Below are 16,742 nucleotides of genomic sequence, written 5' to 3' on the forward strand. Positions count from 1 at the left end.
CCCAGTCAGGAACCCCCCCCCCCCCCCCCGCCCCTTACTTGCCCCAAGGCTTAAAAATGAGAAGAAGCTCTGTATTTATTTGTTTCGCCATCTTGTTTTTCTCGTTAACGACTACTAATGTGAAACATTACTAATGGGTTGCCGATGTCATTTGGAATCGGGTATGGACAATCATACATCAGCTTTTAGTTTTGGTGATCCAACGATATTTAGATTTTCACGTATTTTCTTTTGCACAACTTGTTTTTATGCACTTGACCAAAACTATTTTTCAACACAATTTGCCAAAAGAGGTCAAAATTCAATTTTCTGAAAGATCTCGTTTACATGCCACAACAAACATTCACACATTTTAATATCCCAGATTAAAACGGCGACCCTCACAGATGTCATACCGCAAACAAATGCCATTCCAAAAATTCCTTTACTGCTCCGTCTTTGAGCTGGGCCATAATCGTTTACATCTGCTTGTGTGACTTTTACGCTAGACGTACGGATTTAAATGTATGTATATACTGTATATACACACCCTGTGTTATTTTCACCATAGAGACAGAAAATAAAATGAAAACCGTGCAAGTACATCCTGTACCACAAAAAAACTAAATTCCTTGCGGATAGAGCAAACTCATAAAGGCACTTCTATTTACAACATATGCTTGCATATGATTGGGATAGGTGGGCGGAGCAACATGTTTGGCTGTAAAAGAGTGGGAGGTGTTTTTGTCACTATGAGTGTGGTTGATTTTCTTGTGCGTGGTAGCTTTCCACTCCTGGTATTTAACATTGTATACAGATTACAAAAAAAAACAACACCTACAGGTAAATGGTATTTGTTTATTATTTATTTTATTTTTATTGGTAGCTTTCCACTCCTGGTATTTAACGTTGTATACAGATTACAAAAAACCCAATACCTACAGATACATGGTATTTTATTTTATTTTATTTTTGTTTATTTTATTTTATTTTATTGGTAGCTTTCCACTCCTGGTATTTAACATTGTCTACAGATTACAAGAAAAAACAATACCTACAGGTAAATGGTATTTGTTTATTATATAATTTAATTTAATTTAATTTAATTTAATTTAATTTAATTTAATTTAATTTAATTTAATTTAATTTAATTTATTAGATAGTAGCTAAGGCTGAGGATACACAATGTTATTCAAGCCCAATTCCAGACAACACTTTTTGAATCTGGTTCTTGTTTGCTGTTGTTGGTTGTTAGGAAGACGACGGGACCAAGGAACCCACTGGAGGGATTTTTAACATTCGGTTTTGGCAATTAGGTCATATCTGCAGACCCCCCGCCACTTTACCCTCATTATGTCTGCGACAAGTAGATGAACAGAAAGCACAAATCACTTTATGAATGATGTGTTTGGTCCTCTTTAATATTTTAGCAGGGATAAAAGGGACACGTGATAAGGGAAGCACTTTCCGTCATGGCTGCTTCAATGGATGTCATGAAAATAAAACATTTGACAATCCAAAGATGAACAAACATCGGCATGATCGAACTCCAGATATGTTAATCAGCAGCCAAACATAACCCTAATAATATTGACCTTAATGCACCCTGCTGACCTCTACTGACATCCTTAAGCAGCCTTGCGAAAAAAAATCTTCTCTGGATAATATTAATTCCTATTATCTAATTGACAGAGTAATCATCTTACAATGTATTCACGCTCTCGTCTATACGAGTCTAAATCACATGTCAAATTTACCTAATCCTCGGAAGATCTTCATTCCCTGTTGGCTGGCGCTTCTGATTTTGGAATGTTTTGCACGCCATAGCCAGAAGAAACATTTCAATAATATGCTTCACATCACAACTCTGTTCCCTACTGGCTGTTATATTCCACCCCCCGCCCAAACCACATCAGTGGAGGAATATTAAAATAAAACCAATATAGTCTTATGACATGCCGTCAACGTTTCGGCTTTACTCTGGGCCCTTAGTGGACTGAAACGACTATTACAACTTTGTCAGTTTGATCCCCGCTTATGATATACGTTGCATGCCACATCCACACTTTCCTGTCAGTCTCCACGACACAGTCAAATAAAGACTGTGCTAACATTCCCCCTCCCCCTGACCTCGCGCTAAAATTACCGTATTTTCCGCACTATAAGGCGCACCGGATTGATTATAATGAATGGCCCATTGTAAAATTTTGTCCATATATAAGGCGCACCGGATTATAAGGCGCACCTTCAATGAATGGCCCATTTTAAAACTTTGTACATATATAAGATATATACATTTGGCCCGCGAGCCGGACTTTGGACACACCTGCTATAATGTCTCAATATTAGTCCATATATAAGGCGCACCTAATTATAAGGCGCACTGTCGGCTTTTGAGAAAATTTCACGTTTTTAGGTGTGCCTTATAGTGCGGAAAATACGGTATGTGGTAATGCTACTAGTGTTTGAGTTAATACAAAAGACTAGTAGGAGTTATTACCTTGCAGAGAGGTTAGCTAAACCTTGTGGCACACTCTGGTCCCAGTGATAAAGCAAACAGTCAGATGCACCGAGGCAAAACTAATCTGTACTTTTTGATGACAAAAGACGACCTTTATCACTCCTGCACATAGTCAGGTTGGCCGGGAAGGGAGACCGATCATAGGCAGAAAATGAAAAAAAAAAAAAAAAATGTGAGTGTGGAATATAATAACTTCTGCTACATATGTCAACAAGGAAGGAAACCTAGTTATGGTGTCCATTTTCAAGCTCTGGACTATCACCCCACCGCATTTCCTGTTTCCACTGGGCTTTAAGCAAGCTGAGCAAGACCAATCACATCCTGTAAGGTCGGTTTATGTCTTCCTCCATGTCACCCATGGTGGCAAAGAATTATGGGATAGAGGTCAAGGGGTCAGGGGTGTGCTGTGGGGATTGCTGTTGACCCCCTGATCCCAGCCCAATGCTCTATGGAAACCACTATAGCCTGAAATATTCACACAAGCAGAGACGGAAAATAAATACATTTTTACTGTACATTTGACTTTTTAAATATATAACAGAGTGCAAGTTTAGCGAAATAAACAATGCAAGCGGAGAGTAAAAATAAAAATATCCGCAATACAAAAAGCCAGCAACAAACAAGCGTCATGTAGAGTGCAGACTGACTGTCTGCAACTATTTTGACTGCCATTCAAACTATATTTATAATTTTATCATTGCCAGGAGATCCCACAAGATTTTTTTTTTCTTCTCACCTGTTTCTCTTTTTTTTTTTTATTCTCCACAGACAGAGACATAATAACGATGGCAGCTAAGGTAAATCCGCTTTTTCCTTGACAATCGGACTATGTTGTTTGTGACTCCATAAAATAATATAGCTTCAAATCGTTGTTCGCCAGGGGGCTGCATTTTTTTTTTTTTTATTGCAGCGAGTTGGTTGGTGTGCGAAGGTCCTGCAGTGACTGGAATTTGCTCGAGTTTCTCCATTTTTTTTTTTCTATTTCAGCCTTGTTATTCAATGTGCAGCTGGTTTTAATCAAATGTCCAAAAGTGATTCAAATTATAATGTTGACCTATTTAACAGCACATACCTGATTTTTTTGCAAATTGTTGCCAAATTGGTACTCGAAGAGTTATTCCAGGAACTTTTTATTTTGACTAATTAGCCTCATTACGTCGTTTCAGTTTCACAGTTGCTCACCAAAATTTGACCCTCTTGATTCTCAATTTAAGGCAACAAAGTAGGGCCTCCTGCAATTAAATATATTATGTTGACTATGAGGATATTTTTAAATCTCTCTGAATGTTTTTTTTAAAACTCCTTTAGCAATTGTGAGCAGAAAAATGCTGACCTCTGGATTTTTTAGATTGGTTGGAATTATTTAAAGATGAAGTGAATCATGCTCTACAACTTTCCCACAAGCAAAAAAATGCAGTAGAAAATAAATATTTATTTATATAATGCCCAAATAAATAATTTGGACAAGATATATACAGTAATGGCGTCCTAGAATGTAATTTCAAAGTGAAAAAAAAAAAAAAGAATCTCAAAATATTTCAAATGAGCCACAAAAACACTCAAAATGCTTCCTCCCAAAAAAAGTCTGCAACTACCTTTGAGGCAAATATCTCCGACACGACATATGTGATGTACAATAGAACCAAATCAAATACTGCCGGTGAATAATTCAAGACGGCACACGCAGACACACACAGACACGCAAGAGCCTCTGTGTTCCAAAGTAGGCTAACCAACAAAGCAAACAGACACTTGCGTCAGGCAAACAAAAGTAAGCTTGCTGTGATTCATCGGCATCCAGCAGTGGCAAAGCCACGCTCGCCCTCACCGCCTTAGGATGGAGACTGATCAGAGTCAGACGCATACAAACTATGAATGTGAACATTTGAAGGTGACATCTGTTGGGGTTATGTTTGTGTGTGAAGGACACAGCACTTGAGTCAAGCTTAAAAAAAAAAACAAGACGGTTTGACAATTACAACACTCACATGCTCACTCAGCCACTCATGTCTTTACTTTGCTGTCCTGGTGCCACTTAGAAAAAGTTCTCCTAATTGTGGCTCTACATGTGCAATCAAGTTTCATGTCCAGGGGTGTCAAACTCATTTTATTCGGGGGCCGCATTGTAGTCAGAGCTTCTTTCGAAGCGCCAACCCAAATAAATGTACGAGCACCTCATATTATACACAGTAAAAGCTACAAAACAAATTGACAACTCGTTTTCAAATCAGACGAGTAAAAACTGGTCAAATATTTAAAAAAATATATATTATTAAAAGTGAAAACAATTTGCAATTCTAATAATGACATTGATGCACAATTTGTCTTCGCGGGCCACATAAAATGATGTGGCGGGCCGTATCTGGCCCCCGGGCATTGAGTTTGACACCTGTGCCCTAACCCCCCCCCCCCCCTTTTAGAATATTTCCTAAAGACAACTCAAAATAAAAAGGGACAGGTTCTTATTTAATAGACTTAGTTTGTCTTATTAAATTTAGTTTGGTGTTATCAGCCCAAAAAGATGCTCAGCTTTCCTGTGGTTAATGAGCTGTCAACAACACAGTGCACAGCTTTACGCCCATTCTTATTTATCTACACGGAACTTATGAATGCAAGAAAATGACACCACACGCGTGTGAAAAAGTGTTTTGGTGTCATCAGTGTCGAGCAGAGCTGCTTCAAGGCAGTCCCAGTTATGTTCCTTTGCCGTGGACACCTCTGTCGATTATAGTTTTCTGCAAAAGTGATGGCTGTGCAAAAAAATAAATAAAAAATGGGGAAGCAAAATAAAAAAAAAAAAAGTCAAATATTAGACCCTTTGCTAATTCTGGTGCATCTAGAGAAATGTTCAGTGATGTACACTGTCCCTGTCAAATAAACAAATACATATATGAATACATATATAAAAAATAAATAAATAAATAAATAAATAAATATAATTCCCTTATATATATTTATAATTTCAAGATGTCATTTTTATGAATTAAGCAACAGTCTAAGGCTTAATAGAGAATATTGTATTTTATGTATTGTATATTAGACAATACCGTATTTTTCAAATTATAAGGCGCATTTAAAATCCAGTAATTTTCTCAAATCTCAACAGGTGCGGATTACATATCGATGACAAATTGAAGTTGAATAAAGTTTGTTTCCCTCAATGGAATTTCCCCGTGTGGGACAAATAAATTCTCTTAATGTGCAGTTATGCGCCTTATAATCACCAATCTTGCATATAATTTTAATTTTGGCAACACGTACTCGTGTTCAGCACTTCTACCTCACAGTCAGCAGATCTAAGTTTGAATCTCCACAGGAACATCTCTGCGTGGAATTTCTAGGTTCTAAACTTAATCCCGTGATATGCCAGTGGTAATTTATGAGAAGTACTAGTAGAAGCAGGTAGCTCGCAAAAAATAAGGTGTGCCAAAAAAAGGCAAGTCAGGACTGCACTTAACCTGGCACGCCAGATGTTTTGCGTCACAAGACTTTATTTAACCAATCTGGGAAAGAACCTACAAGAAGTATTTAGAGAAGAACAATTTCACCATCAGATTGAGGTATTTGAAACATGTTCTTGTCCATTTTTTGGATCGCCCACTCTCCTCTCAGCTTGAAAAAATGGATTACATTTGTCTATCTTCACGAATCCTCCCGCCTCACAGGATTAAACTACAACGAATTGAAATTTGACGACATAATAAATCGAGATTCACAAAACACGCACCTGGTATCAAACCCCTCCCCTTCGTCTTCAACCCTTCCCTCGCTCCCTCAAAGGCGTTCTCTGCTTGACAGTGAGCGGGGGTCCCTGTCGGCAGTCTGTGCTCTTTTACAATATTGAGGGAAAGGCGAACAAGACGGAGTGAGACACTGAGAAAGAGTGTTCAAAACACTATTGGGTATCAAAGCGCACAGTCACAGCCAAGAGAGCTTTGATAGCAACCGAGGAAGGGTTCAGGTCAAAAAAAGTGCCAGGAGAAAGGTTTGCTGGACTGTATCAAGAAAAAAAAAAAACGGGATCTACTGAGGATAGTGTTGAGACGAAGTTCTGAAGACAGATGTTTTTTTTTTTTTCCATCGGGATGTCCGACCCCCCCAACAACAACCCCAAAAAAATCACTATTTTCAAATAAATAAGCAGGACTCTGTCTGTGCCCTTTTTCTTTTCCCCCCTCTGGCTTCTTGACTTATCTGTAACAAACAGCAGCAGAGGCTCTCAGCCACTGGCCGACAGTTTGTGACAGACCACCAAAAAAAAAAAAAAAAAAAAAAAAAAAATGGCACAAAAACTGGAAGAGAACGTCCGGTTACATAAGCGTGCCCTCTATGGTTAATTTAGCATGTTTTTCAAATTCACAAAAACTGTACATGGGAATCATGAAAGGTATTGAGACAATAAATCTGATGGTGAAGAAAATTTGAGATTTAATTTAATAAAATAATATTTTCCGATTGCAATATTTCTATTGTAAGGAAAAGTGAGCTCCTTTAAGATTTTATTTTAAAGCACAGGTCATCGCTGCTATTTTAATGCTTCTACTTTATTAAGATTATGTTTATCATTTCCACGGCGCCACTTTTTATCCGAGTCACTGCATCACTAAACTGTCTGTAAGTTTGTGTATGTGTCAGTATCACCTTCTTTGTGTCCAACATTAACACACTTTTTTGTCTTCTTACAACTCTAGAAAAAGGAAGGTAGTAAATTACTGTTTACAGTCACAGAATTTGTTTTTATTATCTCTGCCCGTAAGATAAGAGCTGAATTAGGCAAAAGTGCCTTTATGTGCTCGTCTCCCTCTTATAGCGCTTGCTGTAAAATTATTTAAAGCTGGAAAAACTCTCCCGCTAAGTTTATACGGTTAATGAAGGTGCTTGTGACAGACTCAATAAGGATTTGTCTTTTTTTTTTCTGTTTAGACAAGATTTAAATAGGTTTGGCAATGAGCCTGCTGTTTTGAAACTTAAGCCTTGCTTAGTGGAGTGGTTAATAAGCAGTCTCTTGGCAATGTGACATTTATCTGCTTTTGATATTCTGTGTTTTTTTGGTTACATTTGTGTTTGTCAAGTTTCTTACACTCCGTCAATTTTGGCTTTTCCCTCCAAGCCACTGCCCAGTGCAACTCAATTAACGATCAGCCATTTTTTTTTATACTCGGGTTTTTAAATAATAAAAATAATACAAGGTTCTTCTATCTTTAACCTTGATCTGGAATCTTCTAATCACAAAATACAAAGAAGGAGTGACGAAGAAAAATAAGAAGGACGAGAAAGAGGGTAAATAGGAAGTGGATGTCAAGAAGAGACATTTCATTAGCATTAGCAACTTTAGCAACATTTCAGCGTATGCTAGCTGACGAGTCCTGCTAACAGAATTAGCGATGAGGGACACCATTCTTACATGCAGGGGTGCCATCACAGTTTTTGGGCTACCATGAAGAAAGTCTCCATTTTGTCACTCCCGGACTAACAAAAACACATCATCACTTTTTCTTTCATTTATACTCCTGGGCGTCATGGTCCGGAATGGATCAAGAAATCAGATGAGGTCGTCCATTGATTAGATAATTCCTGAAGCACTCACATCTGATAAACACCACAAGCTCCCCTGGATCTTAAAATCCCAAATTACCCGGATTTAGATAAGATACCTGGATAAATTGGCACTCTTTATACATCTTGAATCTTTTTGTAGATATTCATCTCGGGGTGTTCACTCCGGTGAACACAGAAGAACAACACACAATGTGGTTTATATTTTTAGTCTCTGATCTATCTTGAGCTTTTCCGACTCCATTCCTTTAGCCATGGGTGATGTGTCAGAAAGTAAGGAAGCATCCTTTTTTTAAAAGTGAAGCCTCTGTAATACAGTAACCGCATCATAAGTTTGAGCTAAAAGGAAAAACTGCTCTTTTGGAACCCCCTGCGGCCTTATCTGATGTTTTCTGCCCGACTCAGAAGCAAAGTCCGACATATCCATCTGCCTGGTGCCAAGTGTACGCCACTGACAGTAGTGTTTGTTGGATAAACTGAGAAAGGTCCATCTGTTGGCACACACACACTCCCACTCGAATGTTTACCCTAAATACAGACACAGTGGTAGAGTGCTTGTGTTGAGATCTCTGTGGGTGCCCCGGCTCGTTCCCAAAGACTAAGAACAAACAACACGAATTTCTCTGTAGGTTTTAAAACGTGAGATTTTTACAATATATTTGTCTGTTAATTAATGTTAGAGTGATTCTCACTCTAACTTATTTGCAAGAACCAGACAGTATGCCTTTTGAACACTTGCAAGTGGAGAAAATCGTTCGTCACTTTGCGATGTTCGAACGAATTAACAATCCTTAACTGATGTCAACACATTGATGACTGCAGGAATGTGTGAAGTATTTTTTTTTTTTGCTGATTCAAATCAGGATAGTTCAGGCTTGGAAGGCTGCAATCTACTAAATGCCATTCTGGTTTATAGCATTGCAGAGGGTTATGCTAATGGGAGTTCTGTGAAGCTGCTCTCTCAATGATGAAGCTAGATTTTTTTTTTTTTAATTCAGTTTGTTGCAATGCAATAGGAAAATTATAATCCACACCGTCCTGGAACTTTTCTGACACACCCCTGTAAAAGAATCCATGAATTTCGGTGCTTTGCCAATATGATTGGAAAACATTATTTCTGAATTTAGATATGGTAGAAAGTGACTAATGGCAATCAATATCATCGAATAAAAATGGCCTAGGGATAAGGAGTCGGCAAATTGATGTTCACAGTCACCGAAGAGCATTCTTGCATGTAAACGCATTTAGGTCAACTGGATCTTCCATATTTGTTTGCATTCCCAGACACATGTTCCCTTTCTGCTTTGCTCTTTGACTGTGGTTTCCTGTGCTCGCCGCCTGCCTCGCGCTACATCCAGAGCATAAACACTCAGACTCAGCAAGTCTTGACAGAGCTGCTAAAAATTCACCTCTGTGCTCTCCCTCTCTCTCCTTTCTTCTTCTCGCACGCTTTGTCCCCCACCTTAAACTCTTTTCAATTCCCCTCTTTTTTTTTCCTTTTTTTCCTAGCTCTCCACAGCTTCACCAATGCCTGCACTCTCTGAGCTCCACTTTCATTAAGGGGCTCTCCTCTGATAGCCCTTCATATACCACTTAATCATCATAACAGCAAGAGCACTCTCTCTGCGACGAATCACCTCGAGGGGCCGGTCCTAAAGACTCTTCGTTAACTGATGTCATTATCCACACGATTCGTCATTGGTCTGAACGCCACGTGAAAGCCCGCCCCGGGTGTTTGACGAAGGGTTCAGCGGTAGCGCGAAGGTCGGAAAGGCCAAGGACATTCCTCTTATGAAAACGAGGGTTGGAATTGTGTAAATGGCTCACATGGTTTGCAGTCAAGGAAGAGATGAATAAGAGGGGGAGCAGAGTGTTTGATTTCATGAATGGATCTTGAACAGGGGTGTCAAACTCTTTTTTTTCAAGGGCCGCATTGTAGTCATAGCTTCTTTTGGAGGGCCGTTATGACTGTCAATCCAAATAAATGTACGAGCACCTCATATTATATACAGTAAAAGCTACAAAACAAACTGACAAATAACTCGTTTTCAAATCAGACGAGGAAAAACTGGTCAAATATAAAAAAAAAATATTAAAAGTGAAGACAATTTGCAATTCTAGTAATGACACACATGCACAATTTTTTCCAGCTTCTATGGCAAAAACTAGACTGAAATTAACCTGTACAAATTCCTTCATGTCAATTGGTGTGTAGTTTTTTAATTCAAATGGTTTTTTTTGCCGTGCTGCTGAACAGCTCAAATAATCAGGCCCTGTCCCAGAGGGAGGAAATTCATTATATTAAAGAGCAAGCAAGAAACTAATTCCAGAAAGCCATATAAGGAAGGATGCATGTGGCCAACAGAATTAAAAATGAACAGGAAGGAAATGGGAAAAAAAAATTGACCAAGTGATGTGGAAAGTGATGAATAAATGATTTTATTACAGTTAATTATGAGTTGGACAAATCGGCAGAAAATATTGGCGTCTGTTTGCATCATGACGTCGGATATTTAAATGCGGGAGTGACTCTCTTCTTTCAGGCACCCTATCTCCGAGAATGACCATCACACACTTACACAAGCTTGCAATTATGCACACACGCACTTGGGTGCTTACATCATATGGGAAGGTATTTTTTCCCCCTAACATTGCCAGGGAACAGGCCCACGCATGGACACACAGACGCTGACTAAGGCTCAAAGACTCCTGGTGGTGGGGGTGCATCATATTGCGTATATAGAATTTGCTTTATCTTTTACCGCATTTCATAAAATGGAACCTGGAGTTTGGTACGCGATCCGTTTCTGGGAAATTGGTCAATCTCCAGTTGGTTCAGATTTAGAAGAAGCGAGATTATGTAATCTATTTTAGTGTGAATAGTCATATTCACAGAATTAAATGTCATTTAAGCATTAAAAACAATTAAAAGTCAGAAAATTTCATTGTGTACCATGTTTTTTTTTTTTTTTTTAAGTCTGAGCCACCAGGAAAAATAACCTACATTATTATTTTTGGCTATAAACAAACAAAAGTGCAAATGTGTGTGTAGTTTGAGGTTAAAGCAAAAAGTGGGACAAACAAGATGTTTGTTTTGTGAGTATGTGTGGGTAAATATCTTTTAAACTCGCCATCCTCTTAACGGGTTATGTGCTGAGTTTGGACATGACCGCCCCAAAAAAAAGACACAAACAGATCCACATTTCACAGCTTCAACTGGAAAAGTTATTTTGGTAGATTGCCATAAAAGGCTAACCAACTCTGTGACGCTGTGTGTTGTTTTGCTAAAATAAGAACCGGATGGTGTCATATGTGTGAAGTCAACACCGCATCTTCTCCATCTCCCTTCGCATTGTTGGCTTTCACAGAATGAGAATCAACAAAAGGTCAAACGGTCACAGATTGAAGGGCAATCCGGGGGATGGAGTTACCAGTTGGGAGACAACAGGGGTATCAATTTCAAACAGTAGCCACTTGAAGGGGGGCTGGATGAATGTGAAACAAATCTGCTAATAACTTTCACCCAAAAAAGTCAAATTTAATGGAGCCATTGCAGGGGAGGAATAAACAGATTAAGCAAATCAGAAGGTTCCTGAGGTCATTTTTGTCCTTACACGTGATAATTCAAAGCAACACACAAACACCACTGTGTATGGCTGCCTCCATTTGTGACATCACTGTAGCTAGCCAGAAAGAATATAAGAGCGCCATACTGACGTCATCCCATTCACTCAATGTCAATTACGTAATGGTGGGGTCCGACGCCTGCAGGATAGACACGCCATATGTGTGTGATTGCTTACAGAGTAAGAACACATAATTGCAATCTCATGTGAGAGAAGATATTAAAAAAAAAAAAAACAGGCATGCTGATGACATCATCAGCACAGAGGCTGGCTGGACTGAGCACAGTTGCTATGTCACAGTGCAGGAGCGTTTGAGGTTATGCAACACACATCCAAACTGTACAGACCAGATTTTTTTTTTTTTTCCCAGCCATTTTTCCTCTCATGTTTACACAAGGTCTTTTGTAACTTTTTTTTATGCTTATAGTTGAGGCAAAGAGTAAATTAAAAGCGTAATACTGAAATGCACACTCAAATTTTTTTCCCCACACACACAAACTCATAAACAGTGCTTCCTAAGGACAGGAAATCCTTCCGCCCACGTCCCAGCGTTGCTTGGCAACCGCAGCAGCGTCATTCTGTGCATGCCTCCGCCACGAAAAACAATGCACGTAAACAACATTTCCGTGAACTCTGCAGCTCTTTTAAGGGCACATAAAAAGTAGGCCAAAGCGAAGGAAACTGATACCTCAATTTGTCTGTTATGGATTTTATACCAAACATGACATCAACTTCCTGTAAATATAAAACCCCCTATTTGTTTGTGAGCTCTATTTTTACACATAGCTCTTTTAACGTGTGGGTCCGTGTTGATGCATGTGTGTATTTGTTTTTCTCTATGTGAGTTTGCGGCTGGCAGCACCTTAGGAAGTTGAAGTGGAAAGGTAATTTTTGGGCACTGTGGCTTGTCACTGTCTACTTCATGTCTTATCGAAGACTATTAGAACCTGGCGGATACAAAGAGCCATTATTCTTTAAAACTATCTCGATCAATTGGCCACATTGTTTTTCCACTCTTGTGCTAAAACATCGATTTAACTCGAAGCTTGTTTTGGGGGTTACAGTAAATATTTGTGTAAATTTCAAGCCATAGGTAGAAAAGATCCATCCAGTATAAACTGTTCAAATATTTTAAAAAGATGAATTATAAAAGTAACTGCTAGCAGTATCACTATTTTTTTAAAGGTGAATACAATTTGTAATTTTAGTATTGACACATAAAGTCGATGCACAATTTGTCTTCGCGGGCCACATAAAATGATAAGTTGGACCATATCTGGCCCCCAGGCCTTGGGTTTGACACCAATAGTTTAGGGCATTTATTTTGAAACCCTCTGATAAAGGAAATACAATAAAATGCATCCCATAGTCAACATGAATTCTGCCTGGCAATGAAGATCACACTACAGAAGACCACAAGCCAGGTCTGAAAAACTACCGTATTTTCCGTACTATAAGGCGCACCGGATTATAAGGCGCACCTTCAATGAATGGCCCATTTTAAAACTTTGTCCATATATAAGATATATACATTTGACATGCGAGCCGGACTTTGGACACACCTGCTGTAGTGGCTCAATATTGGTCCATATATAAAGGCGCACCTGATTATAAGGCGCACTGTCGGCTTTTGAGAAAATTAGAGGTTTTTAGGTGCGCCTTATAGTGCGGAAAATACGGTAATTCTGGGCCATTCTGATAATATATGAGATGGGAAGTTCCAAATTAGTCGACAATCTGTTTTAGAAGACACCCTTTTGTCTCAAACCAGCAGTTCATTGTACTCCCGGGCTGTTGTGTATGAATAGACTTAAGCTGACCCACTCAGTTGTCATAGCAACCAAGGTCATAGCACAGACGCTCGGATTTACACTTGTGAAAATAAGAGGTGGAAGTATGTAAGGTATGGATAGATTTAAATGTCGTTAGCATTACACTGTGATTGCTCTTTTCGGTTCTCTTCAAACATCTGAGCCTCAATAATTGCTTCTACTGATGCCAATTGGGAGTTATGAAAACTATCCCATCAAGAGCAAGGCACCTCATGAGATTTCCATCAAAACGCACAATGCAATTTTTTTTTTTTTTCTGATGGGTGTGAACCACGTCTTTAATTAGTTTTGCTATATTTGGTATGCTCGGAGTCGTAAGGGAATCAAACCCTTGACAACAGCACAGGCTGAGTCCTGATCAGGAATTCTGAAGGAAAAGGCTCGCACTCTTTTGGATGGAAGAACCGTGTCTGGTTTTTTGCTTTTACTGTGGAGCGCTATCGCAGCTGTCAGCATAGCAAATGCAAGCTTGACTTGTGAGTGACTCACTTGAGAATTTTCAAAACAAATTTCAAAAACACGGGGAGCCATAGACAAAACAGTCGAATTTCTTTTGGAGCCGCAAGATCGCATGGATCAAACACACAACCACCCACTTAGTGTTTCTACTCAACATTTTCAGTGGTCACTCCAGGAAATCCCAAAAAAATTCAGGAAAAGAAAAAGATGGAGGCGTACTGTCCTTGCCATCTGCTCAAAATAGTTGATGATGAAAAAAAAAAAACACAGCGGGAAATACTGTCCAATTTATTATTATTTTTCTATTTTATAACATTATTTTCAGCTGAGAATCACATTTTTGTTCCGAGAAAACCTAATAAATCCCTTTCGTACAAACGTAAAATTCCTTCAAACCTATAAAATATTCATGGTTATTAATTAATATATTTTTTCCAGACAATCTATCATAGATCACGTCGGACTACACCACAGTGCAGTCCAAGTCACAAACGATACAATCAAAAACATCAAAACAGCCATTTTTGAGTATTTACTCTGAATAAATCATGCCCTGGCATCCAAGACGCCATCTAACGCCTTTTATCCAAACACAGACGATTCAATTCATTCACACATGAATTATAGATCCATAATAGGCTGCTTTAGCTGTGTTAGGGGAATCCGACAAACAACACTTGTAGTGAGAGTGCTAACCCTCCGAGCCATCCATAGCAATTATCTGTGTCTAGGGTGGAGTCTGAATTCAATATTCAATTTACACAACTTAATCTCACATCGGAGATTCCGGGTGAGAAAGTGCTGCCGTCTGAAGAATCATAAAAAAAAAGCTTTTCGGAGGATCTGAAAAAGAGGAGTCGGTGCTAAGTGAACACCGCGCCACAGGGGTGTCCATTGAGAGACACCAAGAGGTGGAGGGGTTGAGAGCTCCATTGAGCGCAGCCATGGGGGGGGGGGGGTCAATATGTGAATGAACGCTTGCCACAGAGGTGAATTATGAATGAGCGGCACTCTGAGCACTCCTGGAGGGAGCACGTCAGGCCCTGTCTCCTTCGCTCCATCTCCGCCTTGCATTTCATCTCCTCCTCCTGTCCTAAAATCTCAACCCTCCCTTCTGTTCTCATCACCAAGAGGAGGAGGGGGGGGGGGGATTACTCTTCTCATCTGCCTTATTCTTTGGTCATCGGATCGCTTTTCTTTCTGGGAAGCCCTCCTTCTTTCTTTCCTCCTTTCCACCAGAAGGGAGATCCACGAAACGACATAAGAGTCATCGCCGACATACATCTCGCGTGGAGACACAAAAGGCACAGAAGCAAAAAGATAATGCAAAAGCAAACAGTCCTGCACGTGCAGAGGCAGGGGGGCATGCATCAAGTGAAACGCACACACACATTTTTCCCAGCTGTTCTGCTGGCGACGGAGCTGGAGAGAATGTGTGTATTCATTCGTGTGTGTGTGTGTGTGTGTGTGTAATGCAATGTGCTGCTGCTCAGCCTGTGCCACGCTTTTGCTCCTCTGTTGCTGTGCGTTTGATCGGATCTGCCTCCCTCAACCTGTTTGCTGTCTGACACGCGCGTGCACGCGCGCGCGCGCGCACAAAAAGGGATGCTCCCTTTAACTTTTCAAGCCGCGTTCACTGTCACTCAAGTTTCCCCGGAGAAAAGAACATTCTTTCAAGGGTCGTTTAACCGACCAGGCACCCCAGAACACATGGATAAACCTCCCCGACCTTCTTTTAAGGGTATTATTTATACCTGAATCGTCTAATGCACAAATAAATAACTTCCCAGCAGGGAAGTGCGTGTTTGTAGTTTGTTGTGGAAAGTATCCGCTCCTTTGGACCCCTTCACTCCAGTTTGCAGTGGTCAGCTCTCTTTACACTTTAGCCCCCCTCTTTTTAGAGTGTATGGAAATAACAACTATACACGCATGCATTGCACACACTTTGAGACCCCCCCCCCACACACACACACACACACCTTGACTGTTCCCTTTAAGTGCGGTCACAGCGCATGTCAACAACGCACGTCCAGTCACGCACCAAATAAAAGAGCCATAAAGTCACCTTAGAATCCTGCTGCGTTCCAGACGAGCCGCTTTCACTCTCTTCCAATCCTCTGTCAGACTTTTCTCGCCGCCCTCCTTCCTTCCTTCCTTCCTTCCGTGCGTCCTTCTCTCCTCCCGTATTTCCTCTCCGTCCTTGCAGGATTCTCTCTCTTCGCGTCAGTGCTCGGTCAATTCCCAGCGTTTTTCCCGAATCGCTCCATGTCCGCCCCGTCAGTCGTTTCTAGCGCCGAGTGAGAGCGTACACACACACACACGCACACACACACACGCATACACACACACGCATGCACACACGCGCGCACAAGCCGCTGCGTTCCGATGCTCTCTCTCTTTCTCCGTCAGTCTCTCTCTCTCTCTCTGCGCTCTCCACAGCCGAGCACAGTGAGTGTTTGTGCGCGCGTGTACGTGCACGCGTGGCTGTGTGCGTGTTGGTTTCTCTGCTGTGCCTTGCCCCGCCAGCAGCAGCAGCGGACTTACCACCAAAGTCAACGCCGGGTCCTAACGCCGGTGAAGTTCACTGAAAGAATGCGATTGTTTTGCCCAAGATCGTGTATTTTTGCGTCAGAAAGACTAACAAGATAATAATAATAATAATAATAATAATAATAATAATAATAATAATAATAATAATAATTAAATAAATATTGGCACAGAGCGTTGCTTTTCTAATCTAGATTTGATTTGATTTCATCCCATTTTTCC

General features: G+C 40.1%; 1 protein-coding gene across 1 annotated transcript in view; it reads right to left on the minus strand.

Annotated features, from left to right (window-relative positions):
* The window catches only part of ches1 (checkpoint suppressor 1), a 44,570-nt gene extending 28,075 nt beyond the window's left edge, over positions 1 to 16,495 (minus strand). Inside the window, exon 1 of the mRNA XM_049756920.1 lies at positions 16,039 to 16,495. The gene's annotated coding sequence lies outside the window, so the exon portion shown is untranslated. The remainder of the gene's footprint in view (positions 1 to 16,038) is intronic.
* Between the last annotated feature and the right edge of the window lie 247 nt (positions 16,496 to 16,742).

This window comes from Syngnathus scovelli, chromosome 20 (genome assembly GCF_024217435.2).
Source record: "Syngnathus scovelli strain Florida chromosome 20, RoL_Ssco_1.2, whole genome shotgun sequence".
Lineage (NCBI taxonomy): Eukaryota > Metazoa > Chordata > Actinopteri > Syngnathiformes > Syngnathidae > Syngnathus > Syngnathus scovelli.